Source organism: Platalea leucorodia, assembly GCF_965183815.1.
Source record: "Platalea leucorodia genome assembly, chromosome: 1".
NCBI classification, from domain to species: domain Eukaryota; kingdom Metazoa; phylum Chordata; class Aves; order Pelecaniformes; family Threskiornithidae; genus Platalea; species Platalea leucorodia.
Window position 1 is genome coordinate 38,393,778 of NC_138823.1, and position 12,041 is coordinate 38,405,818.

General features: G+C 45.8%; 1 protein-coding gene across 1 annotated transcript in view; it reads right to left on the minus strand.

Moving 5' to 3' along the window:
• LOC309586597 (serine/threonine-protein kinase Sgk3) overlaps window positions 1-8,896 on the minus strand; it is a 62,229-nt gene extending 53,333 nt beyond the window's left edge. The window contains exon 1 of the mRNA XM_082303794.1: window positions 8,745-8,896. The gene's annotated coding sequence lies outside the window, so the exon portion shown is untranslated. The remainder of the gene's footprint in view (window positions 1-8,744) is intronic.
• Between the last annotated feature and the right edge of the window lie 3,145 nt (window positions 8,897-12,041).

Sequence of the window (12,041 nt, forward strand, 5' to 3'; positions counted from 1 at the left end):
TTGCCTCAACTGTTAGACAGATCTAAATACTTTGCAGCAACAAGCATGACTGGAGTGACAACGTTCAGTGTCTAGGCACCAGGTACTGACTGTTTAAAGACAGCATATTGACCATTTTAACTGACATCTGATGTGACATATGGATGTCGTGGGTAGGCCTGTAAACAAACTGTAACAAACAATCACAATGTTTTCATTTAACAACTGCATTTGCTTTAAAATAACATTGCTAATAATGTCTTTTGTTTTTCTTTCTTTCTTTCTTTTCTTTAAGTAAGGACCTATGTCTAGGGACTTTCTGACTCATAAATTAAAATAGCAGAACCAAAACAAAAGGCCAAGCACCCAAGCCATCAATCTTTTCCAGCTGTCGCATCATAAAGCAGTAACCAAGACAAAGAACATTCCAGTCCTCATTGCCAGTTCCTAATTTCTTATCAACATATATTCATTTCATGGTGCAACTTTCTTTTCCTAAAGAAGGGTCAAACTGTGCACAAGGCTGTGTGTGTGTGCCTTTTTAGACTCTGAGCTGCAAGGCCATCCTTTGTTCCTTATGAGGCCATTGCTCTGTAGCTTCCGAAATATTCAGCACCTTCGGATTCCTTGTCAAGGACTGTTTTGTTTCTTACTCTGTGCGCATCACACATCCAGCATGGTTCCCTGAATAATTATCTGGGCTTTGACTGGGTGGTTGATCATAGAATTTCTTTCAGGTCACTTCAAGTGATGCTGCTATGTAAAACTGCAAACTGATTTTTGCACACAGTGACAAGTTTACAGTTTCATTTCTGAGTAAAACCCTGCAAGTGTTATGAGATTCCTCCTGCCACCTCTATTTTAATTCTTTATAAACAAACACACATGAAACACAGAGGAAAAAAAAAAACACAAACAACCTCAACTAATATCAACAAACACAATTAAAATGTTTGCACAGAGATTCTAGATACCTTTTAATACATGAGAGAAGCTACAGAATTCTGGTTTTATTCCCAGATAATTAAACAACGGGAAAAATGGCTGAGGGCATCAAACATAAGAATATCTTAACGGAGGATCCTAGCCAGCTTGTGTTGCAGAGCTATGTTTGCAAGACAGGCATTATTTACACATTCTGGTGAAGTACTCCACAAGTTTAACATTTTAAGGCGGTTTATGAATTTCTAATAGCCTTTGTGAATTCACACAAAATGTGCTTAAACACCCAGATGCTATGACCAAAACCAAATGAATCATAAATTTGAAGTTCGTCTGAATCGGTGAGGTTAAGTCAAGCTTCTAGTTTAAATTTACATGGCCTTGGATGTGTAAATTAACATCCAAGCAGCAAAACTTACTTTTAATTGGCTTGGATGGTAGAGGAACTCTTTCCTTTTCAGTCTGCCTTCTGATTTTAATTGGGTAGAAGACTACTGTAAATATTTTCTTCTTTCTCACTCCTTCTTCCCAAGGTTTTTTATAAACAAGTGAGGTATTGTTTAGCTGCTATGCAGTATACCCCACACACCCCAAACCAAAACAGAGAAAAAGTATGCGTTCAGATTGCTACAGAGCACTCAGGGTTTTACAGATTTTTTTTGATCACGCACTGCAGAACAATTTTGCATACCTCCAAAAACATGGACTAGTGCAAGTAATAGCATCTTTTTAGCTTTGCTTTTCATTATCTCCATAAGGAGAGAAAAGTAGGCTTGGAAACTTCGGCAAGTGGACCTAGAAAGATTTGCTCAGCGGTCTCCGAGTCTCTGGTCAACAGCTCTGTGCTGTTCAAAGCCCAAGTACAAGTGCATCACTGTTCTCTCATTTAAATGTAGAATAATTCTAGGATTCATGGCAATGCCAGCTTAAACTTCGCTCTAAAGAAACCCTTTGTTTTCAAATAAATCAGTGCCTGGTTTTAGATAATTCTATAAAGAATCCTATTCATCCACCACATAACGTATTAGTTAACATGAAAAGAGCACCAAAGAGGCAGCCAACCTCCAAAAAATTCTGAAGAAAAGTGAAGTTAAGCCAATCTATCTGGCATATGCCTTTAGAGTTACATATAATGTGTGTGGACACATACACAAGATGTAAAACCTCATTGGAAACAGCACAGTTTGTTCTTGGGACAAACACTTCACACTAAGACAGTTGAAAATTTAGGAACACATTGCTCTGGCAAGAGAGCGTGGCCAATGTAATTGCTCAGGTTTTCTGTCACTGCTGCAAGTATCCCGTGGTTTTTAAGGGACACTACCGAGGGACAGTTTTGTGGTCCCCTGACAGAGAAACCCTGTACGTTTTCAATCACAGAGGGATGGCAGAAAAGAGACCCAACAATTCCAAAGCCAACAGATATTCTTTTACCAAGGGCTGATTTGGGAGGGATAGGGGTGAAATTTAGATGGTTTAATATTAAAATGCTGCTTAAGTATTTCCATGACAGTCTGAAAATCCAGAACCCCTTGTAAGAGCAATTGATCGCGCTAAATTACTTATTTACAAGAAATTTATCATGAGTACCAGGAGATTAGATTAATACTATTAGATGTATTACTTAAATAAAACACTTGAATGAAACAAGAGGGCCTAGTATTTGGGGGGGGAAAAAAAAATCAGGAAGCAAATTGGATTCTAGGCTATCAGCACCTACTATGACTCTAGCTAGCCCCCTTCTGTTTCATGTCTTACCTCTCATAAAACATGGGTATATACTCTTTAATGCTACATGCTCTTTTTACTTACCTTTTATGACAACATAGCTTTTTTTCTTTTTTTCTTTTTTTTTTTTTTTAATAATATAATCAAGATGTACCATTACGACTGCAGCAAGGAAGCAGAAGTCTCCTCGTTCTTGGATGCACTTGCCTTCAGGCGTTTGACAGTCTGGGTACTTTTGCCAGGTAGCTTTTATTTCTGAACTGTTCTAAGTTTTCTCCGTTCTGTAGTTTTTGGTAGCATTCCAAACTCGTATACTTAATGCATCTTGCTTTTGCAAGGTATGGTTAAATCTCATCCAAAGGGAGTACAAAAGTTATTTTTTTCTTTAATTACCTCCTATCCCTATTCCATGTTCTTCACAACATTAAAGGAAAACACATACCATAAATGGGAAATTCCACAGCACTTAAGTAAAAGCAATAATTTTGTGAATGCTCAGTCCTTACTTATTTACTAAACTTAGTATGAAACATATTTTAGGGCTCGATAGTGATCCCAGTTCATAAATAACTAAGATGCCAAAAAAAAAAAGTCTAAACCTCAACTATCATAATCTAAATACACGGTTGTTCTGTCAGAGTCCTGCGGACTGAGTACATTCACATTTAAATACATATGTCCGACATTCCTGCACTTAAGCAGGAAGGACACGGGGCACAGAAGAGGTCAGAAGACAGACCGTCAAGGGCTGCAGCACGTGCTCTAGTCGCAGGTGACCAGACTCGCTTAGCCTTGAGAAGAGGAGGCTTCACGGTGACCTAACGGCAGCCTTAGAGAAGGTTACGGAGAAGACAGAAAGACAGACTCTTTGCTTGCGGTGCACTGCATGGGAAGGGAAATCATTATAAGGATAACTGACCACCAGGACAAGCTGCCCAGAGGGGCTGCGGAGCCTGTGCCTTTGGAGGTTTTCAAAACCCAGCTAGACAAAGCCCTGAGCAACCCTGTCCGAACTCAGTGTTAACCCTGTTTCGAGGAGGAGGTTGCACTCTACACCTCCCAAGGTTCCTTCTAACCTGAATAACTGCATGATTTAAGACCTTTAGCCCTAAGCAGCACTTACCCCTTCAGTGTATCTTCCTAGCTGAATCCAGAAATGTCACTGTAATGCAATGTTATATGCAACATCACAGGACAATAATCCTCACAAGTCCCTCAAACACAGTATCTCATTAAAATATCAATTTGAGCTAAGATTAATAATGCAAAGCCCTCAAATAGCCATCAAAATAGTTTCTGAAAAGTAAGAACTGTGTTTCCAGCCAGTCCCTTATTTTAACAGGAAACATGTTATGAGACCTCAAAAACTGACCCACAGTTTGCATATATTTAGATACCAGATTTTGTATCCTCTGTTAATTAGATGAATATAAATACTTGGGAGTGACTTCAATTCCACAGTTGTTCAATAAACGCTCACATATGAGGTATAACTCCATGGGATGCTGCGAATCTCTTTTGATGCACCTGATTGATTGATAGGTTAGCATTGTGTCCAGAACCAGAGGCAAAGCTTTCCGTGGTCTGATGTCTGTTCCAAAATATTTTGCAATTAACACTACAATGAAAAAGTTTTAAATAGTTCTGTTCCGTCAGTTCTTTCACAACAGTGAACAAGAGATGGAGAAGTACTGTTGAAGGAAAACCGACTGCAAGAACTAGAAGAGACGGCAGCAGCAAAGCAGCATGCTGGTGCCTCAGAAGCAGCTGGAAATGGTTGGTCTTGCTTCTCAGTGGAGGCAAAGGATCAGAAGTTGGTACCCCTTTGGTATAACTCCAAGAGAAATGTAATGGTCTGTAAAGTTGCACAACTTCTGCAGTGGCAGTATTTTGCAACAGTATTTGGCAAGGCACTTAGCACTAGCAGCTTGCCAATCGCCCTCCAAGTTTCAAACGACTGCCAAAAAATAAGATATGATATCTCTTTGAATAAAGGAGCTTTCAAGTAAATTTAGACACCAATCTTGCTTATCCACATCCCCCCCCCAACCAGGTGCTTTCCTGCCCTAGAACGAAGAAACACTGTAGTAGCAAAGCAAAGCTTTTCAAATCTGAGGGAATGAGGAATTTCCCTCTCGTTGTCAGATGAAGCTCGCAGGGTGTCTGAAAGAACCACGTTAAAAGATCATGTGAAGGTACAACCTTACTTCTTCCTTTGCTAAAGGTTAGGGAAGATGACTCTCAACACAGAGCCGGGTGAGGGGACGGAGTTACAGGTCAGGTCACAGACACCCCAACCTGCGGATTGGATCGGTCATGACAAGAACGGAGCACCTGCATCATAGAGAACTGCCAGGCTGGCACCTACCGCCACACAGATACACCGCGCAGAGAGGCGGCCCGGGATGGAGATCTCTGCACTGGAAATGGGGTTTTCTGGTAGGAAATACTGAACACGCTCTCCACTTCAACTTCAGGGCTTCAACTCCTAAGCCAGGACTACAAACAGCTGTCACCATCTAGTCCAGAGCTCAGAGCCCATTCTTCTCCTGGGCCCAGTTTTCTCCTAGAGCAACTAGCGAAGGGTTACTCCCCTCTTGAAATGTGGAGGAAGTCGTGGAAATTCCTACCTCTGATAACAGTCTCACCATCAGTGACCAAGCACTAGATCCCAGCCCTCCTCCCAGGGGAACACACAAACTGCTGCAACAGAGTCCGGTTCCTGCTGGTGCTCCCTCATGTCAGCCTTGGGCAACCTGCTGCATCTTCCACGAGATGGCCCAGGTTAAACACAAGGAGAGAAGCCTGCCCTCCCGCTCACTTCAGCCTCTGCAACAGCTGCGGAGGTGGGGGAAGATGTGGGCTTGAACCCCTTGGGCGCGGGGACCAGGAGCCCAGGTTTCAACTACTAGAACAGCATCTACTCTTTAGACAAGTCCGACCACCACCAGCTCTCAGGGAAAGGTGGTCACTGGTTCCTCTTCTGGCGATGTTTTAAAAAGAAAACCCATACAACTGCATTTCGAGACACAACCAACCCTATCAGCGTCTGTGTTTACAGTGTGCTTGCCAGGTGTCCTAGTTCCTTGATCTCCTAAGGGCTTTGATGCTCAACTACAGCAGCTCTAGATAAGGCGCTTAAAAACTTTCTGCTTAAAGAGGGAGATCCAATACATTTAAGATGCTTTCAGAGTCAGGCAGACACTGTGTTAGGTGGTTTGGAAGACTCGGGGAGATAAATTCTGTTTGAGAATTAGGAATGCAAGCAGGAACCTGATTAATACATTTTAAAATGTTCTTACAGTATGCTGAAGCCCTTCAGTTCTACTCTGGAAAGCATAAGTGTTTGCTTTGCAGGTTATTTTAGCATATGGATACTACTTAAACTAGAACAAAATGAATCCTTCAATATAAACACTTAAAGTGATAACTTCAAATAAAAACAACATATTGCTTTACTACAGCTCAGTCTATATAAATACATAATTACTTATGCCAGTTTCTAGTTCCTTGGTCTACAGAAAAAAATAATTCATAGCAGTATGTGTCTTCAGTGACTTATAAGCATCCAAAAATGAAGTCACAAAAACAACCAACAGTGACTTTCCTTTTGGGAAGTGCCCAGTCCTTAAAAATAACATTTTTCTAAATGACAAATTAGACAGCCCAAAAAAAATATTCATTTACAACTACAAATATGTGTAATCTGATCTCGATTTACATGCCGAAATGCAGGGCATTTGTGTATAAAATAGCTTGTAGCTGTGGGACAAAAATGCCCTAGCACTTGTATGCAAATTATAAAACCAAAACCATCTGGAAAATGATCTGGGATATAGGCAGGATAACCCAGGAGAGAGCTGATGTGTGGATGTGGCTGAAGGATCACAGCTTATTAGATGCTTATCCTGTATGGATGGGATGAAAAATAAGATTTGACATACCCTCTTACATAGTGATGATTAACATGAACCTGCAATTAGCACGCATGGTATTATAGAATGACAGATGATTTCCATCATAAATCCTAGATCCCAGGGGATACAAGAGTTGCTTTGCATCTATTTTTATTTGCTAATACCTATGACATTTTATTTAATATACTTTATTTTTGGCTCTCAGCATACCCTGTTGAAATATCTTGTTGCAGGGTCAAGTCAGCTTTGGAGGCTTGCAGCTACTCCAGCTAGCTAGGCTGAAACAATTCTGCATATTAAAAACCAGCAATCACTATTTTAAACATATGCCATTACAGTCAAATTATCCACCTACTTGTGGATTGACTTTAAACACGTCAAAAAATGAACAGACTAGTAATTTTAAAGTGCCCACATCTTAAAACTTGAACTACTAGCTCCCTGCAATACATATTTTATAAGCAGAGTGGGCTAGGAACCGCCCAACTAATGTTCCCTGTAGGTCCTTTGAACCTCTGTTCAATGAGACTTGAACATCCAGCTTTGTCAGGCTTCTTAGAAAGCCGCCTGTCCTTAGAGAATGAAAATGCAGAGAGCAATAATAAAAAGCAGCAACTCCTCTCAGTTGTTCATTATCAGAATGAAGATCCCCTCAGTACAACATAACCAATGAATTACAAGTCTTGCAGTACTCTGGGTGCAGTCCATGTATACACCAGTCCGCATAACTCTCCTTCCCCTCAGGAAATGTTTAAGCCTCTTTTAAGATAACAATAGATACTGAATTTATTAGATTAGCATGAAAGAAATTAAATGCAAGGGCTGTCAGCATCTATTTTGAGTATCCAATATAAATTTCAATGCTTTTTCAATGTTCAGAGCACGTAACAAAGAGGCTGTAGCACTTACTAGAGAGAAATATAGCGACTTCAAACTGTTTTTTGCTGCCAACTAGTACATATTCCTGCTCTTCCTACGCTCCTCAAAACTAAGGGAAAGGGCATGGCAGAATTCAGACAAAAAAAACAGCTCTGCAGGGCCACGTAAGTCTCAGCAAGGGGAAGCCAAGGAGCGCTGACCAATGCTCACGAAAGAACTGAGCCAAAGGCGTCCTGCAAATACAAAGTCACGCAGGTGAATGTTGTGGGATACTCCTTCGAGCACCACTAGTTCTCCCCCTAGTGCAAATCCTCCAAGTTTGCATCAGAATTTTACCCTTCCCATAAGAGACCTGCCCAGAAAGTACCGATACTTTGCAACTCCCTCTGCGCGCGAGGCGAAAACAATTATTTTAATTTTCTCCCTGCCTCCAACCTTCTCTTGTGTTTAAGGTGTTTAAAGGGGTAAAGGGGCAATTCCAGCCCTTGCCTCTCTGGCACGGAGATCGCTAGAAAGAGGCGCTGCCCTGCGTTCACTGCTTTTCTTTGGCGAGGCACAAAGCAAAGTGAACCAGGGTCTCCCCATCTATGGGGGCATGGGGAAAGGGCTCTCTGGAAGAGGGCTCTAAATGTAAATGCCAAGCCATCCCTTATCTCTTAAATGTCTGCTTCCAGCTTAGGATCACCGTCTATATGGAATTAAGTAGGGGAACTGAAACGGAGTTTGGTGGTGTCCGCAGTTGCAACCCAGAAATGAAACCCTCCCAAACCCAGCCAGCCATGCAAAATAAAACATAATACGTTAAACTACACGTACACAGAGTAGCGCATCAAAATATTAGGGCAAGAGTACTAGCAGGAGCAAGTAACACTGCTGAAGAAGGGTGGGAATAAAAAAATAGGCGAGAGGAGAAGGTGAAATGCAGAATGACTGTGCAACTTCTTTGCAAATATAGTGTCTAAAGCTACACCAGCTTGGGAGAAAAAAAAAAAAAAAAAAAAGGCAGAAGTTTCTCCATGTTTGCGTGGAGCACTTTGCCCCCAGTCCGTAACCGGATCCCTGCAACTGGAGCCGTTCGCCCACGCGGGTCCGCGTTTTCCTGCGTGACCAGCGCCAGCCCCCCCCCCCGCAGAGGGCCACAGGGCACACGCTCCGCCGAAGCGGCGGGGGAGGTAAGAAAAGCGCGCACCCATCTTCGGGCTGCAACAAAAGGGAGGCAAACCGCACCCGGGAGGCAAAGCTCCCCCCCGCCGCCCGCCGGCCCTCTGCAAGCGGCCACGGCAGCGGGACCCCGCGTACCTGCCTGCCTCCCTCCCGCCGGCCGGGGCGGGCCGGGGGTGTCCGTCCGTCCGTCCGTCCGTCCGCCCGCCCGCTGGAGCTGGCCTCTTCCTCCTGCCGCCTTCCCTGCCGCGTCAGCCGCGCTCCTCCCGCCGCCGCCCCGGGCCGACGGGCTCCCGCCCGCGGGGGCTCCCCCCGCCCCGCCGCGCCCCGGGCACCGGGCGGCCACGCACGACCGCAGGCGGGGCCGCTGTCGCTGTCGTCGCTGTCGCAGCCGCCGACCAGCGCCGCCCCGGGCGGCGGAGAGCGGGGTCAGGCGGGGACTCGAGGCCGGCGCCGGCCCCCGGCCCGCTCCGCCCCGGCCCCCGGCGGCCTGCCCCCGGCCTGCCCCCGGCCCGCCCCCGGCCCGGCCCCGGCCTGGCCCCGGGGCTGCGGCTGCCCGAGGGACCGGCACCGGCAGAGCTGCGCCCGCTGCCTGCGGAGCCTGCGGCTGCCGGCAAACACTGGGAGAGGGGATTCAAGGCCGGATGACCGGGATCCTCCGGCCTCCGGTTAAACCGGCGGATGAGCCCGGGCGACGCGGTCTCCCCCGCATCCAGCAGAAACCGGGCAGCGCCCGCTGCGCCGCGGGAGCGGGTGTCGAGGGGCGGCGGTGCTGCGAGGCCCGCAGAGGCACCCGACGAGCGGCTCCCAGCCTGCGTAACCCTGGGTCGCCCCGTCAGCCGCAACGCCGTCACGGCCCGGCGCAGAAGGCGAAGACGGATTTTCGACGCCAGCGTTTTGTTCGTCTGGCCAGCAAAAATGAATTAATGGGGCTGGATAGGGGAAAGAGACATCGGAGACGTTATCTAGGGTGCAGAAGCATCCTTCCCCTTCTGTCTTCCAGGCGTTATTCTGCCTTTTTTCTTCAGTAGTCACTTTCAGTGCTCATTTCTCATGGCAGGATGTGGTAAAAATAGAGTTATCAGTCCGTCTCAGGCAACATTTGTTGTCTCTTTTCTGGCTGCTGCTTCGGTGCTTCCTGCCACACTTGCTTCTCCACAGGATGCGGCACAGAAAAACCCACCCCACTCTTAATTTGCGCAATCCTGCCTTGAAACACTTCTGTGGATCAGATTCATGGTTCCGAGTATGGCCAGCTGAGGTTCCCATGGGGCACGCCGAAGAAGACGGAACCAGCTTGGAGGCTTCACAAAACACGGAGCATTTCAGGAAGGCCTCAGGGACGCGACGTGAGATGAAGGAGGTTGTTCCAAGCGCAGACGGGGCACAGGTGAAATTTTTGAGTGGCAAAAAGAGGAAGGCAAGAGACTACTGAGAAAGGCAGCAGCTCTTGCATCCTGAGACGTAAGGAAGAAAACAGAGACTATAGTGTGGGCAAAAGTGAATCCTAGACAAAGAGCTCAATCTGATGGTCTGGTATAGTTAATCTGATGTCCTAGCATATCTTAAAAGAATGATCACTACCTTACAGTGTCCTGCAGTGCAGTTTGGATAGTTCCTTCCTTCCCCTCTTCTAATTAAGCAAAGGAGTGAGATGAACAGTACAGCAAAAAGCCACATCTTTGAGGAAAGATAGGAATAAGCAGTTCTTGCCATCAGTGGACAAGGGAAGAGCTACAGATGTCATCTATCTGGACTTCTGTAAGGCCTTTGAGATGGTCCCCCACAATATCCTTCTCTCTAAATTGGACAGATATGGACTTGATGGGGGACTGTTCGGTGGATGAGGAATTGGTTGGATGGTTGCATCCAGAGGGTAGTTGTCAATGGCTCGATGTCCAGATGGAGATCGGTGACAAGTGGTGTCCCTCTGTACTGGGACCAGTACTGTTTAATGTCTTCATCAATGACATAGACAGTGGGATCAAGTGCACCATCAGCAAGTTTGCAGATGACACCAAGCTGAGTGGTGCGGTTGACACACCTCAGGGATGGGATGCCATCCAGAGGGACCTGGACAAGCTCGGGAAGTGGGCCTGTGTGAACCTCATGAGGTTCAACAAGGCCAAATGCAAGGTCCTGCACCTGGGGTGGGGCAATCTCTGGTATCAATACAGGCTGGGGGATGAAGAGATTGGGAGCAGCCCTGCGGAGAAGGACTCGGGGGTATTGGTGGATGAAAAGCTGGACATGAGCCAGCACCGTGCTCTCGCAGCCCAGAAAGCCAACCGTATCCTGGGCTGCATCAAAAGCAGCGTGGCCCGCAGGTTCAGGGAGGTGATTCTGTCCCTCTGCTCTGCTGAGACCCGACCTGCAGTACTGCGTCCAGCTCTGAGGTCCTCAGTGCAGGAAGGACATGGACCTGTTGGAGCGGGTCCAGAGGAGGGCCACAAAAATGATCAGAGGGATGGAACACCTCTCCTGTGAGGAGAGGCTGAGAGAGTTGGGGTTGTTCAGCCTGGAGAAGAGAAGGCTGCAGAGAGACCGTATTGCAGCCTTTCAGTACTTAAAGGGGGCCTATAAGAAAGATGGGGACAGACTTTTTAGCAGGGCCAATAGCGATAGGACAAGGGGTAATGGTTTTAAACTAAAAGAGGGTAGATTCAGACTAGATACAAGGAAGAGAGTTTTTACAATGTGGGTGGTGAAACACTGGAACGGGTTGCCCAGAGAGGTGGTAGAAGCCCCATCCCTGGAAACATTCAAGGTCAGGTTGGACGGAGCTCTGATCCGGGGCTCCTATATCGGGACAAAACCAAAAACAGAATGAAAAATGTTCTTTTCCCCTCCCCAAAAAGGAAAGGGCTGTTCAACTGTAGAGTAGCCTATAACCTGATGTATCATCACAACATTCTTGTACTTCTTAAACACTGGATAAAGTACCTAGTTTTGTTGGTGCTCATCCCATACTGGCAACAGGATTTCTACTTCCAAAGCTCTAACACAGTATTCTCGTATAGTTTGTTCCTTGTCTGAAATTAAAAATTGTAAAAAGCATCCATTTTAAGTGAAACCCATCTTGGTTATCTAACAATAATATGCAACTCTTTCTAGAATTTTCCTGCCACTTAAAAAGAGCACAGAGCTAGTAGGAAGAAAAACAAAAGGGCAGCCATAAACAGCAGCTTGTATCAGTTGAGGAGGCTGAACCACTGGAAGCCTCTTCTAGTCCTTTTTTTGCGTGTGTGTAAAAACACTACAAATCTTTCTTTGACCCGATAGAATCCATTTTTCCTGCTTTACATGCAGTTTGACCCAAACTAAGTGGCTTGAGAAAGACACGGTCCTCCTGCAAGTGATGGGTTGGCTCGCTGACAGCCTGGGAAAGTTTCCAGTCTAGACCACAGCCTGCAGACACAGCCCTGGCCCCGCCGT